The sequence below is a fragment of the Taudactylus pleione genome, unplaced genomic scaffold (genome assembly GCF_031769625.1).
Source record: "Taudactylus pleione unplaced genomic scaffold, aTauple2 ptg000009l, whole genome shotgun sequence".
Lineage (NCBI taxonomy): Eukaryota > Metazoa > Chordata > Amphibia > Anura > Myobatrachidae > Taudactylus > Taudactylus pleione.
Genome location: NW_028284412.1, coordinates 3,270,879 through 3,284,812, shown reverse-complemented (window position 1 = coordinate 3,284,812; position 13,934 = coordinate 3,270,879). Strand labels below are relative to the sequence as shown.

The window sequence follows — 13,934 nt, the reverse complement described above, 5'->3', positions numbered from 1 at the left end:
GTGAATAACATTGATTGCCTTGCTACAATGGCACCTGCCATGGGTTGGGATAGATTAGGTAGCAAGTGAACAGTCAGTTCTTGAAGTTGATGTGTTGGAAGCAGGCAAAATGGGCAAGCGTAAGGATCTGAGTGGCTTTGACAAGTGTCAAATTGTGATAGTCTGACCCAGTCGTTGTTATTTAAAAAATGGCAGGTCTTGTGGGGTGATCCCTGTATGCAGTGGTTAGTACTTACCAAAAGTGGTGCAAGAAAGGTCTACTGGCTCATTGATGCACGTGGGGAGCGAAGGTCAGCAGGTCTGGTCCTATCCCACAGAAGAGCTACTGTAGCACAAATTGCTGAAAATGTTCATGCTGGCTATAATAGAGGTGTCAGCTTGGTATCAACACACCGGTCAGTGTGCCCTGTCCACCGATGAAAGCACCTACAATGGGCACGGGAGCGTAATAACTGAACCATGGAGCAATGAAAGATGGTGGACTGGTCTGATTAATCACATTTTTTTTTACATCATGTCAACGGCCGGGTGCGTGGCATAATTTTCTTGGGGAAGAGATGACACTAGGATGCACTACGGGAAGAAGGCAAGCCGGTGCGCAGTGTTGAGATGGGCAATGTTCTACTGGAAAACCTTGGCTCCTGGCATTCATGTGGATTTTACTTTGACAAGTAGTGCAGGGTATACACTGGCAGATATATTGGCCGATCAATTGATCGGCCAATATATCGTGTGCCCGTCAGCCAGTGTGTACACATATCGCATCGGCTGTGCTGCACAGCCGATGCCCAATATATCTGCAGATATATTGGGGCATCGTGCTGTGTAGACGAGTGCTCAGACGACCTCCCTGACACTTGCAGCAGAGGCAGTGGGGAGCGGGGCGCAACACATCCCCCGGACAGCAGGACCCACGGCCAGATGATGGTTGTTCAGTGTGTGAGAACTATGATCTGCAGATATATCTGTTGTTAGGTGTGTACCCAGCTTTACACTTACCTAAACATTGGTGCAGACCAAGAACATGCAAAGAGTTTAAGGTATTGGCTCTAAATTCCCCAGATCTAAATTCGATCGAGCATTTGTGGGATGTGCTGGAAAACAAGTCTGAGCCATGGAGGTCCCACCTCGCAACTTACAGGACTTAAAAGATCTGCTGTTAACGTCTTGTTGCCAGATACCACAGGACACAGTCAGAGGTATTGTGGAATCCATGCCTCAACGGGTCAGAGCGGTCTTGGTGACATGAGGGAGAGGGGGGAGGCTACACAATATGGTGTTTTTATTGTTTTGGCTAGTCGGGATAGATTTTGGGCACCCATTAATAATCGCACTTGTCACGCCCAATTAGACAGGGTTAATCAATGGGCGCCAAATGTTGTAAATCAATTGTTTTGTGCGCCCATTAATTATTACGCTTGACGCGCTCAATTAGACACTGTTTAGCTGCGAATAGCAGCTAAACCCATCTAAAGCCCTGGTTAGGGCACACAAATGGTAGTTTTTGCCAGAACAGTGACATATCGCACATTTCTGCTTACCTCCTGAGAAGAGGGCAAGCAGAAATGCCAGCGCCGGTGGTTGCTTGCGCCCAAACAGCGCAACAATTGATTTGCACTGACAGCCGCCGACGCTAACAAATGAATTGCTCCCTTTATTGGAAACCCTGAGTGGTATTCTTGATTGTATCCTCTACGCTACTAATGCATTTTGAAGTGCTGCCTTTGATATGAATATATAGCTTTGTACTTGAAAAAAGTGGACACTCCAGCAAAGGCGTTAGTCCACACAGGAGAGGATCCAGAATCAAATTAATATACTGTAGCAACAGGAAATGGACCATAAATGGTCCTTTATCAAGCTATAAAATACCTTTGTGGTCCGAAGTGTTGCTCTCCCTGCAAATAAATCCATCTATATACACACACACACATACACAATTGTCAAACCTAATGTAAAGTTCAAAATTGTGCAGCGTAATATTTAACCTCCACCTGAATAGTATATTATTCAACCCCTGCATATGCAAGGATTCATTACAAGGACTCAGTTAAACAGATGTACCGTAATCAATGCAGTTATAGAAAGTACTACCCAAAAGCTTTTTGTAGTCTAAATCAATTGTTCCCTGTAGGAGAAGCAACCACAGGTCTCAGTAACCAAGACTGTACACAGCAATGGGGCAGATGTATGGACCACCGATATGGGGGAGGAATGCGTAAGCGCACACTGGGACAATGAGTGCCCCGAGCTGCTGGGACCATAATAATAGCAGTTGGAAGGGTGAGTGCAGCTTCTGGGGCCAAGCTACCAGCAAGTGAAAGGGTAAGTGCAGCTGTTGGGGCCATGCCAATAACAAGTAGAAGCGTAAGTGTATTTAGCTGCTGGGGCCACAATACTAGAAGCACTGCAAACAGCAGAATGTGATCCAGAAGCAGATGGTTAGAACAGGACTACGTATTAAAGACCACACTACTGCTTGGTTATTACTGGGCACTGTTGGGAATTTATTCAGCATCACTATTAATATATTGATGGGTATGTAACATCCTCACTAAAGTTACTACTGGCAGCACACTGATCTATTTCTATGTCATTTCTTTGGGCATTACTACTACTAGTGACTTATTAATGGACATTACCGTTAGTGCTGCCATATTACTTTCTACGACTGCTGGCATTTGAATTACCAATTCTCATTGTTTATTAATAGGAATTACTATTACTTTTGGCATATTAAAGGGCAATACTACTGCTGGCACATTACTCAACTACTACTGACATTGTATTATTCATTACTACAAGTGGAGGCATTTTATTACGTAATATTTACTGTTATTAAAGGTGACTTATTAATGGAATTTACTGTTACTGCTGACATATTACAGAGTACTATTACTGCGCAATGCCACTATTAATGGCATAATACCTGCCACGTCTATTGTTTTACATTTTACTGTGGGTATATTACTATGGCTCCCGTACAAATTATTGAGTTCTAATACCCCTGACATTTTATTGGGCAATCATACTACTGTTATCTTACACCATTAAAACCAACTGCAGGTTTAATTTTTCTGTAAAACATTGTATTACGTGAATATTGCGTGAATATATATTGTAACATACACCACTCAGTCATAACATTAAAGCCATTGACCAGTAAAGTACATGTCATCGTAAGGAGATAAACTATGTTACCTGTCAAGGAGTGGGATATTAGTGTTCCTTCTAGGGAGGCCAGGGAACAAGGCGGCACTCCGATAGGGGCATTTGGCTTCTGAAAAGGGGGAGTGGTCACTAGAAAAGGGGTGTGTCCTTGAGAACCCCCCCCTTTCACCACTGAAGGAGGTGTGTCCAGCAATCACAGAGATGCTGAGCTGCCCCCAAGCTCACCCGTAGTGTAAATCGATGCAGTGTTCATGTTCACGGCATCGATTAACTTGCCGGTGGAACCAATCAGCGGGAAGAGCTGACAGCCTGTCTGTACGGTGATCCCAGCAGGGCGCTGGTAAGGGGGCAAGGCGAATTTTGGACTTTTAAAAAAAAGGGGTGGGGCGTGGCGCACCACGAAAACAAGCCTAGCAGGAATGCTAGATATATTAGGCCGCAAGTGAACACCTGTCTTAAGGTTGATGTGATGGAATCAGGACAATGTGCAAGCTTAAGGATCTCAGCGACTTAGACAAATTGTGATAGCCAGAGGAGCTCTGACCTGTCAAGGCACTGACCGCACAAGACCTCTGAAGGTGTCCTGCGATACCAAAACGTGAGCAACAGATTCTTTTCAGTCCTGTAAGTTGCGAGGTTGGGTCTCTGTGGCTCAGACCTGTTTTTCCAGGACATGGGCTAATTAGTGTATGCAGTGCACACAGCTTAGTGGTGTACTTCATCGGCAGCATATATACCCAGGCTGCACGTCATTGTAAATGTGCAGGTGAGTATTTCATGTGCTGCAATAAAGTGGTCAAAGCCTGCTCAAGTAAAGTGGAGCCTGGAAAGGTGGGTGAATGGGCTGACAAAGCCAACTCAGAGTGGTAGCGGTGATATGTCAGTTACTGGTTGCCTCAACTAACCCATTCACCCTGTTCCCCACTGTGCGGGAGGGCTGCAGGAGATTAAGGAAGGGGTGGGGTGGGTTCACACCACAGGCACATGCACCTACTTCTGCATGTTAATCTCAGGAAATGCGTTGGGACAATTATTAAATAGATTTTAAGTTATTTCAAAGCTGCAGTCGGTACATTTCTACCAAATCGGACTCCACAGCCCTGCCTACAATCGCCAATTTCTGTTTGCTACCATAAAGGTATGCATAGAAATAGACAATGTAGTCATATTAGAGGGTACTGCATAAGACAAATATACATGTGCCCCTAAATCGTGGTGCATTGTGCCTGAAAAATCAAAGGTAATCAAATCAACCCAAGTTTATGTTGTCATATGATTATCACTGTATGGTTGAGTTCAACTGCAACCCGAGTGAAGATTCTTAATCAATTGGAAGTACAGATGTGTCCTCATATCTAGCCTCAGTACGCCATGCGCCATACATTTTTAAAGAAATGTTCACAACCATGAACAGAGAACAATGCAACTGACAAGTGGATTACTACAGCCAAATTTTGTAAATGCTAAATTTCAATTTGACTTCTAGATAAAAGACACTAACTTTCATAAACATTAAACTTATCAGAACTAAATAGATGTGAAATAAAATGGATTGCTGGGAAAGCATTTTTCCTATGCACATTAAAAAGAAGACAATCTATTTTCAAAAAGTTACGTGAAGGACATTGCATGGATTATTACAGAGATTAAATAAAATAACAGAAAGCAGAGAGAACATTTACTGGTACCAACGTCTCTCTCACGCGCAGATATTTTCATTTGGTCTGAATACGAAAATTACCAGCTTTAATATGAACCAATTTGTCTCACAATACACATGTAGACATTAACTCCCATACCACACTGGTCATTCTGGTCGAGGTGATCAGCTTTTCTTCTTTTTAAATGGATGACAATTTTTGGTGAGAACCCAACCACGGTGCTTGATCTATAGACTGAAAAATAACCAAAGTGGCTACCAATACATCACCATGTGTAGCCAAAGTCAGTCATTGCTGCACAAATTCCAGAAGTCAGTCAGGCATTGTGCCTTTAAAAATAATTATACTACTATCAGTGTCCAGGGTTGAGTCACTTCCACTGATTTCAGGAGATGTATAGCTTCCCCAGCTCCATAAAAACAAATCCCGCTGGTTCCTGGATTTTATCGAATTACTCCAGAATTCTACAATATTTTGACCTCCCTTGATCAAAGTTTAAAAAAAAAAAAAATTATAATAATAGTAATAAATCACACAAAATGTTGAACCAGTCCAGCAACATGCAATTCAACATCAATTATAAATCACTTAAAATTGTTTGGGTTACATACTCATCACTATCTTGGACTAATGCTCTTCTTCTGTACAGAATATTAAACACAAGGTTTCCTGAGCTTAGCATACAATATAACCACTTAATGCGTCCATCCACTTTCACTAACTCTATACTATAATACATGCTGAATGCACAGACTACTGTAAAATGTCATGTTAATGACATTTTAAAATAAATAAAAAGTCTTTACAACACACTAGCCCTACTAAACTATGGGTTAAATTAAATACAGTGCTTAAAATACAAAATCACATCATACTGTAGCAGTAAATCCATGTGCAACTCATAAGATAGCACGATTTATAAATCATGCAGAGATTAAAAGCTCACCTTAGAAGACATCAAATTTGCAGAAGAAAATGATCTATTGCCAGCTGCACATGGAAAATGCATGTGCATAGACATGCACCGGTTTCGACCCTATATCAATTACAACAATCATGTCAATCATCTTAAGCCTCTTAGAGCAAGTAAAATATGTCACATCATCAAGAAGTCACTGAAGTTTGGCCAGAAGTATAGACACTTCAGATGAAAAGATACGAGCAAGTACTTTACAATACAAACATAAAATAGACTGTAGTAGTCAATCAAGGGTTATATGCATAGATATTCTGTTGTCAGCACATGCCTTCTAGACCAAAAGTTGGTAATCGTCTGCTTTACCATAAAAACTTAATATGACATATGAAAGACACAGGCCACGGTAGAAATCTATCTAATAAAGATACGCCATTATATTTCTTTAAGCATTTGTTGACATCTGAAGTTTCAATCCTTCCCACTGTGACAGAGAAGTACCTCATCAATGAGGCAGGAGCTGCCCAGCATTCCAGCGGGTCGGCTTTCCTCGCATACATTCAACTGTAATTGGATTATGATGAATAGCTAAAAATTTCAACGCTTCTAAAAAGGTATAATTCAGTTATACTCCATTCTGTCTGCAGCCTCATTCTTTTCCTATACCATATGATTACAGAATTTCTAGGTTAAATGAACACAGAAAGCCCACATTTTATAGCGTAATATGAAAACAGGCAGCTAGGTTGAAGCCACTTTAATTTGGCTGTATTCTGGTATGAACATATTAGTGTAAAGGGCTAAACCAAGCTTTGCTGCCTAGAAGGCAAAAGAAGAGGTCTGCTATGGCTCAGCCAGAATAACACAACCTCTAAAGGGAAAGGGCACAGGACAGGTGAATAACACACATGTTTAACAATCACATCAATAATATGAACATTGCGCAAAGCTACAAATATACAAAGTAAAACTCTTTGAAAGGAAACAAATAAGGAAATGAACATTTTATGAATGAACACGATTATAGGCAGCACATTCCAGGGAGTCACTGCTTATATCTGGGGATCTGAAAATGAGCAAGTCTGGACTGATGAAACCATAACACAGCCCACGTGACTGTTTAACAATAAAAGAAAGAAAAAAAAAAGTTGTAATAGCAACTACACTTTGACCTTTTCCCAAATTACAGATATTGAACTTTCAAAATAGCTTGTGTTTATTTTTACTTCTAGCCTACTTCTTATGTAGCCACTTCTCTAGCATAAGTCATAAAGGTTTAACTTTGCATTGTATATGCTTAACTCATATGGATAAATATTTAACAATGCAATAAATAGCAAGTTTGAGAACCAGACAAAATTCAAGCCCTTATGTACCAAGCTCTGGGGCACATAACCGTACTACTGTAGCTTGAATCTGAAAAGCCTTGTTCCAAGTCAGACAGCCATTAAGGGGTTACACAGTCAAGCATGTTGAAAAGTATAAATATTTTTTTCCTGCAAGGTGACTGGAGAATTTCAGTCTGGCAATAAAAGATGTTAAATACCAAACACACCTTTAGCACTGTTAAGACACAAGTTAATGGCAGTACAAGTAAAACAAGCAGATACAGTCATTCTAATGATGTGACTGATAACGTACACATGAAATTGTGATACAGCATAGATTGTAAAGTATAATGCATTAAAGTATGGAAATATACTTATATAATACTTATAAAATACTTATAAAAGAAAACAATGTAAAAAAATAAAAAAACTAATTTAGTACTGGTTTACAAGAATATTGTTATGAAAATCTCAATAAACAGTTTTGTCAACTACAATTATTAATCCAATAACTACAAAAAAAAGTGAAGCTAAGTTTTTATTAATATTATTAGTTTGCTTTTTTTATGAGGTTTGATTTAAATGCGAAAATTACCTCACCCCTCGCTGAATTCATGGTTGCCTTCAAATCCCAGGACAATTCTTTAAACATGAATTTAAATTTCCACACACTACACAAACATCAGAGTAGGTACCTTCGCTTCCAACTCCATTCATTCTACATGCTCATCCCAGCACAGTCTGTCCTGCAGCAACGTGACAAACTAGCCTGAGTCTGAGGGACACCATCTGGCAGAGCTGTTGGGGGGGGGGGGGGGGGGGGGGCTGGAGAATGCAGAGAGCATGTGCAGAAAGAACAAATCCCTATTCATGAAGAGGTACTCATAAGAAGGCATAAGGGCATGGAATCCAAACACACAGCAGTCTGGACCATGCAGGTAACTGTAGGCAAATACAGACAAGCATTTCACAGATATCTGATGATTCGATGGACTTCAGTCCTTCAGTAAATTGCAAATAATAAAGATACAACCAGTCAATGACAACAGACAGAAACAAAAACACCCCTTGCCCATAGCAATAGTAAATAAGCATGCACGTTATACCATTAAATACTTATACCTCAACATGATATAAAAGACATTCTCAGTTGAATGTAATGTCATGCAATATTTTAAACCTTTATGATCAGCAAATAGTTTACAGCAATAACTTTGCAGTGCAACCACCCCCATGGCAACATATCCCATAACAGTAGCCTAGCAAAAGTGTAAAAGACACATACATTGCAGGAAGCCACAGCCAAAACACTACACTATATAGATTCTATGAATGAAAGGATGATACAGTTTTTAGATTATCATTTAGAAGATGCTCCACAATATTTGAGTAACTTTCCCTTACACATGGGGCAGGTCTGACGGATTGTTATCCTTGCAAATCTTTATCTGGAAATGCTCAGCATCCCAGGTTTGCTACTGCTGCGATCAGGACTGAGTACCACAGCTGCCCATCTGCCTAGGACACCTGAAGGGAGGTGCTTGTAGGCAGTCACACAAATCTCCATTTACTATGACAGCTGCGAATAGGCACTTAGCCCGTAGTGACTGGCAGGACATGGTTCCCCCTTCACTAATACATAGGTGCCATAAAGGCTGCAGTCCTACCTAGGCTAATGAGCTACAGTACCCAATACATTTATACCCTGGTCACATCGCGCATTAGGTGCAAACACAGCACAAAGGGACAGCAGTAACTTGTACGGGGGCACTGCAGCACTTACTGTATCTCTCACACACACGCAGGAACAGCACAACAATAACCACATGCGCATCACTACTATGTATGTAGCCATGTATTATGTATGAGATGCAGAATGCATGCACAGCACGCAGGAGGGACACTGACAGGTCACACACAGACACCAAACAGCGCCCCCTCCCCTCACACGGTGCCCGGCTCCGTGTGTGTGCCCCTCATCAGTGATCCGAACTCTATGCATACGTTCTATGTTCCTCCTTGCTGCTACCATTTGGGGTCGGTGCCACGAGCTTCTGCCCTCCTCCCTATGAGTCACCCGCTGGGCGGCCAGTAACCGCCTCCCATCCCCCCCGGATAACCCCCCTGTAGTTACCGGTATCCCGGTGATGCTCTGCTCCGCCGCCTCCTCCTTATCCTCACACACCAAGCGCAGGGCGCGAGCCCAGCACCCGAGCACGTGACCGCGCTGCCCGCGCCCATTGGCCCGGGGAGCTGAGCGAGGCCCCGCCCCCTCCTCCTCCTGCACCTGAAGGGGAGCGCGCAGGGAGCGCATGCAGCGAGGGGACTGTGTGCACCTGAGGGCGCGCGGCGGGTTCGCGTGCCCGGGATTCTGCACCTGAGGCGGACTGTGTAGGTCTAGGACCCATCTGCCCTTGTTCCTCACTCCCCTATGTGCGTCTATAAGTACCATGTACCACTTCATGCGGATACATTTACACCATATCATATACGTCTTTGTATATATATATATACATATATATATATATATATATATATATATGTATGTGTTCAAAGCTATATATAAAAAAACGTGTTGTTGTTTCTTGTAACTGTTTAATTTTTTTCTCTTCTTACATTTTTACTTTTACTATACAGAGAACCAGGAGGGACTTGATCCATGTTTCCGTTGCCACTCAGCAATATTAGATCACGTCTAAAGTGGCCCAATGGTAGCTAGCTTTCCAGTTAATTTTGCTACGGAGTGGTAGGGCCGTCTCTACCTATAGGCTAAATGGGCAGTTGCCCAAGGGCCCCAGGATTCCAAGGGCTGCAACCAATAGCACCCCTACCCCCCATCTCATAGCTGCCACCGCTGATATTTCTGCATGGGGAGGAGGCAGTCTGCGGGTACCGGCTAAAGGGGGAAATAGCGGCGGTGCACCCCCGCTAGTGTTCCCCGGAAATTTGTTGTACTGTACATGTTCAGACTGTGACTTGTGTTTTTTTTCCTGTAAATGACTTCTGTTTTTCTGCCGATAGCCAACATCCCCCCCTCCCCCGGCACAGCCTCCACCGATAGCATCTCCGGCAGAGGATTGTTTAATAGGGGCCCCAGTGCATTTCTTTGCCCAGGGGCCTGCACTGCTGTTAAGACAGCCCTGAGTGGTAGGACAGACCTATCCATTTCCAATGGTGCCACACACTGGACGCCTGCAAAAGATGCCATGTCGTCAACGATTTCCCTTGAACTCCCTGGGCAACTCACCGCCACTCCTGGACAGATGATGTCTTGCTAAACTGTGCAATGTGACTAACAACCTATCGTGCGTCCTTAGTGATTTCCAGTGCATCGTTAAGGAGATTGGCAGATCTTACCTTCAGTAGGTAAGATCTGAAGATACGACAAACGACTCGCGGAACCACGCATCGGATCGTTATCGTTCCTGGAAGCTGCATGATTTGCACGTTTTTTAAACGATGTATCGTTCCAATGCGTCGTTTTTGTGCAAATCGAGCCTAAAATCGTCCAGTGTGTGGGCACCTAAATAGCACTGGATAAAGATAATATAAGTGACAGTGTGATTCCAGCAGCTGTACTCCAACAGTTTACCAGGATGTTTAAAAAATATGTACTGCTGGTGAGTGCGCCAAAAGCATAAAAGCATGCAGCCACGGTTAAGAGGTTCAGTTGTTCAGACTGAACATCAGCATAGGAAGAAATATGATGAAAGTAACTTTGGCCGTGGAACCACTGTTAGTACCATATGGGATGGTTTAACTATCTCAGGAACTGCTGCTCTCCTGGTATTTTTACACGCAACAGTCTCTAAAGTACAGTGTGTTTCACTCGCTATTGGCCCCAAAGTTTTTCTTATAACTTTTAAAGTAATTTCCGTAATTTAGTGAAATGTGACACAGACATACCTTGTTCTATGAGAAACATGAGAAAGTCATAGCAAGTGTTGAAAGTGTTCGCCATTAGCATCCAGGCCAGCTGTTCATGCATGTGCAAAGTGACGGCCAGCTGTTCACCACCCTAGTCAGCAGCGTAGTCCAAAATTCAATAGGGGAGCCACACCAACTGCCAGTGAGGATGTAACCAGTGAGGATGGCAGTTAGTGTGGTTCCCCTATTTGAATTTTGGACTGTGCTGCAGCCCCACCAGTCAGTAGGTATTCCTATTGTGGGAGATCCGGTCGCCACATTTGTGGTGCTGGAAGTATTGACCCATTATACTTTTTAATAACATCATCAGCATATTTTACTGGTTGGGGCCCCCACAAGTTAGTTGTGTTGGGGGTCCCACAAACCTTAATCCTGGCCTTTGTGGATATTTTCTTTTGTACAATCACAAATCAGTCTGCAGATCTCCGCATATAGGGCCTAATTCAGACCCGCTCGTGAGCGCTCGCAAGCGGGTCGATGTTGGCCAAGTGCGCATGCGCACGACGGAGGTGGCTCCATCGTGCGCATGCGCGAGACCCGAATAATGACGGCCAAGCCGTCGTTATGGGTCTCGCACCAAAGGGGGCGTGCTGTCGATGGTGAGTGACAGCATGCCCCCTTTGGTGGGCGTGCCGGGGGCATGGATGCCCAGACGGATGCGTTCCCAAGGAAACACCTACTGTTTGGGGCCGGCCCCACTGACATCACTAGTGATGTCAGTGGGAGTGCTTTTGGCTCTGATAGAGCCAAAAGCACTCCAGGGCTTGCGGCAACGAGACCCTACCGCAAGGGTCTCGTCGCAAGCCCGATGGTCTTGACTATCGCGACCATCATTTTGTCCGCTCTTAAATTCAGAGGGCCGGCCCTGATTCAGAGCAAGCGCTCTGTCAGAGCGTCCAGCTCTGAATCAGGGCCATAAAGTGCACAATTCTGTAGCTTACTATCTTGTAAACTAGTCAGCAGCTAATATACTGTAAAATCTGCTTCATACATATTAATCATCAACATGGGCTCTGTATTGTACAGAATGTTTGTCATCAGAGCAGGATATGCTTTGTCTGCTGGCCAGTGAAATCAGGTCTGCTTGTGTACTAGCCCCAAGAACAGGTTTTCCATTGTATATTTGCCACCAAAAGGGACTCTCCTTTAGATAATAACCACAAGAATAGACATTGCTTTACATACTGAAACACCAAAACATGCTCAGCTTTGTATACTGGCCGGCAGAATTGGCTCTGCTTTGTGTTATGGCCAACAGAATGGGCCCTGCTTTATATAGTGGTCTCTACAATTGGCCTTGCTTTCTATTCATCTCTATAATATGCTGTGCATTATATACTTGTCACTAGAATGGACTAAGCCAGTGGTTCCAAAACTAGGTTCTCAAGGCACCCTAACGGTCCAGGTTGTAAGGATAACCATGTTTGGGCACAGGTGACTTGATTAATACATCAGTAAGTTTGATTGAGCCATATGTGCTTAGACATGGATAGCCTTAAAACCTGGACTGTTAGGGTGTCTTGAGGACCAAGTTTGGAAACCACTGGACTGAGATAATCAAGTGTATTTTTTTCTAGTTTTCTTTATCATTTAAAGACTGGCTATAATTTTAAAGAAGGTTCTTGTTTTTGGTTGTTTGTGTACCTCATTTACACAAACACTATGCATGTCCCTATATAGAATAGTGAGCCTGTTTCAGAGGTGGATGCAACGGTGATGTTGGGCACAAGTGGACGATGTTTTAAATCTGCGCACGCACCTGAGTCACTGCGCATGCGTCCCGATGGTCACTGCTGGGCGACACAAAAACAAATTTGGAAGCAGAGAGAGGCTTCCAGTGTTTTGGTTTTGGTTCTAAATCATCATCATCATCATCATGTTTTGGTTTTGTCAAAACCACACTGTTTTGGTTTGGTTTCGGTTTTGGATTTCTTGAAAAATGTATTAAAACAACTGAAATCATGTAACTTGAACCTGTTTTGTTCCTATACAATTATTAAGATCAATACAAGTCATTTCCAGTTAATTTTGACAACTTCACAGCACCTGAAATCAAGAGCGAGGACAGGGGCGTATTTATAATGGGTGCAAGGTGTGCCGTGCACACGGACCCCTGGGTCCAGGGGGGCCTGCACCGCATACCCTGCACCCAATTTCATATACTTACCTTTCCGGGGGCTCGATGCTGGCTGCTGCACTGCAGATATCACTGGGAAAATGGACATAAATGCAATCTAAAATGCGAGAGATCTGGTGTTTAGCTCCGAGTTCCAGACGTGGCTAGAAGATCCGAGTTGAGACTCGATTCTACTCGGAACCCCAGAGTGATCTGACCCAGGAATCGGTTCTTCTTGAAACCCCAAAGTGATCTGAGCTGGAAATCGGTTCTACTCGGAACCCCAAAGTGATCTGAGCCGGGAATCCGTTGGACTTGGAACTCCAAAGACTGGGTGTGTTTAGCCAAACCGAACTGCTCATATCTACCTGTGTTAAGTATCAAACTGCAGAATATATAGGAGTTATTATAATTGTAGTAATATTGCTACAGGAAGGTGCAGTTATTTATGCAGGCTTTGTACATGTGAATAAGATACCTTGTTAATTGATTGTGTTTCAGATGGTCCTTGGTATGTAGCACATTCCAGGATGTAGCCTATCATATTACAGTAAGTATTGTATTACCATGAATGACAACATCTTTTACATGGTTGGTTACTATCAAGGTCAGTTTTGGAGCCTAAATTCACAGTTATCATCCTCTCTTCCAGCAGGAATGTTAGAAAATTTGGTCTCATTGTCATTTTTTTACTCTGGTAGTTCCTTATGTTCACTCTTGATTAATAAACTAAATAGGAAACTTGTAATAACCACTAAGCGCTCGCCAGATGTGTTAATAATAAGTAATTAATCCTTAACCTCTATTTGTACCTG

The 13,934-nt window shown here is 43.0% G+C and overlaps 1 protein-coding gene across 4 annotated transcripts in view; it reads right to left on the bottom strand.

Annotated features, from left to right (window-relative positions):
• The window catches only part of STRBP (spermatid perinuclear RNA binding protein), a 197,834-nt gene extending 188,526 nt beyond the window's left edge, over positions 1 to 9,308 (bottom strand). For 2 of the 4 annotated variants that reach the window (XM_088466890.1, XM_088466914.1), the window contains exon 1: positions 9,211 to 9,308. The gene's annotated coding sequence lies outside the window, so the exon portion shown is untranslated. Of the gene's footprint in view, positions 1 to 7,671; positions 7,732 to 7,771; positions 7,796 to 9,210 lie in introns of those variants that run through there. The other 2 variants (XM_088466898.1, XM_088466905.1) reach the window with 2 other exon arrangements.
• Positions 9,309 to 13,934: the final 4,626 nt, after the last annotated feature.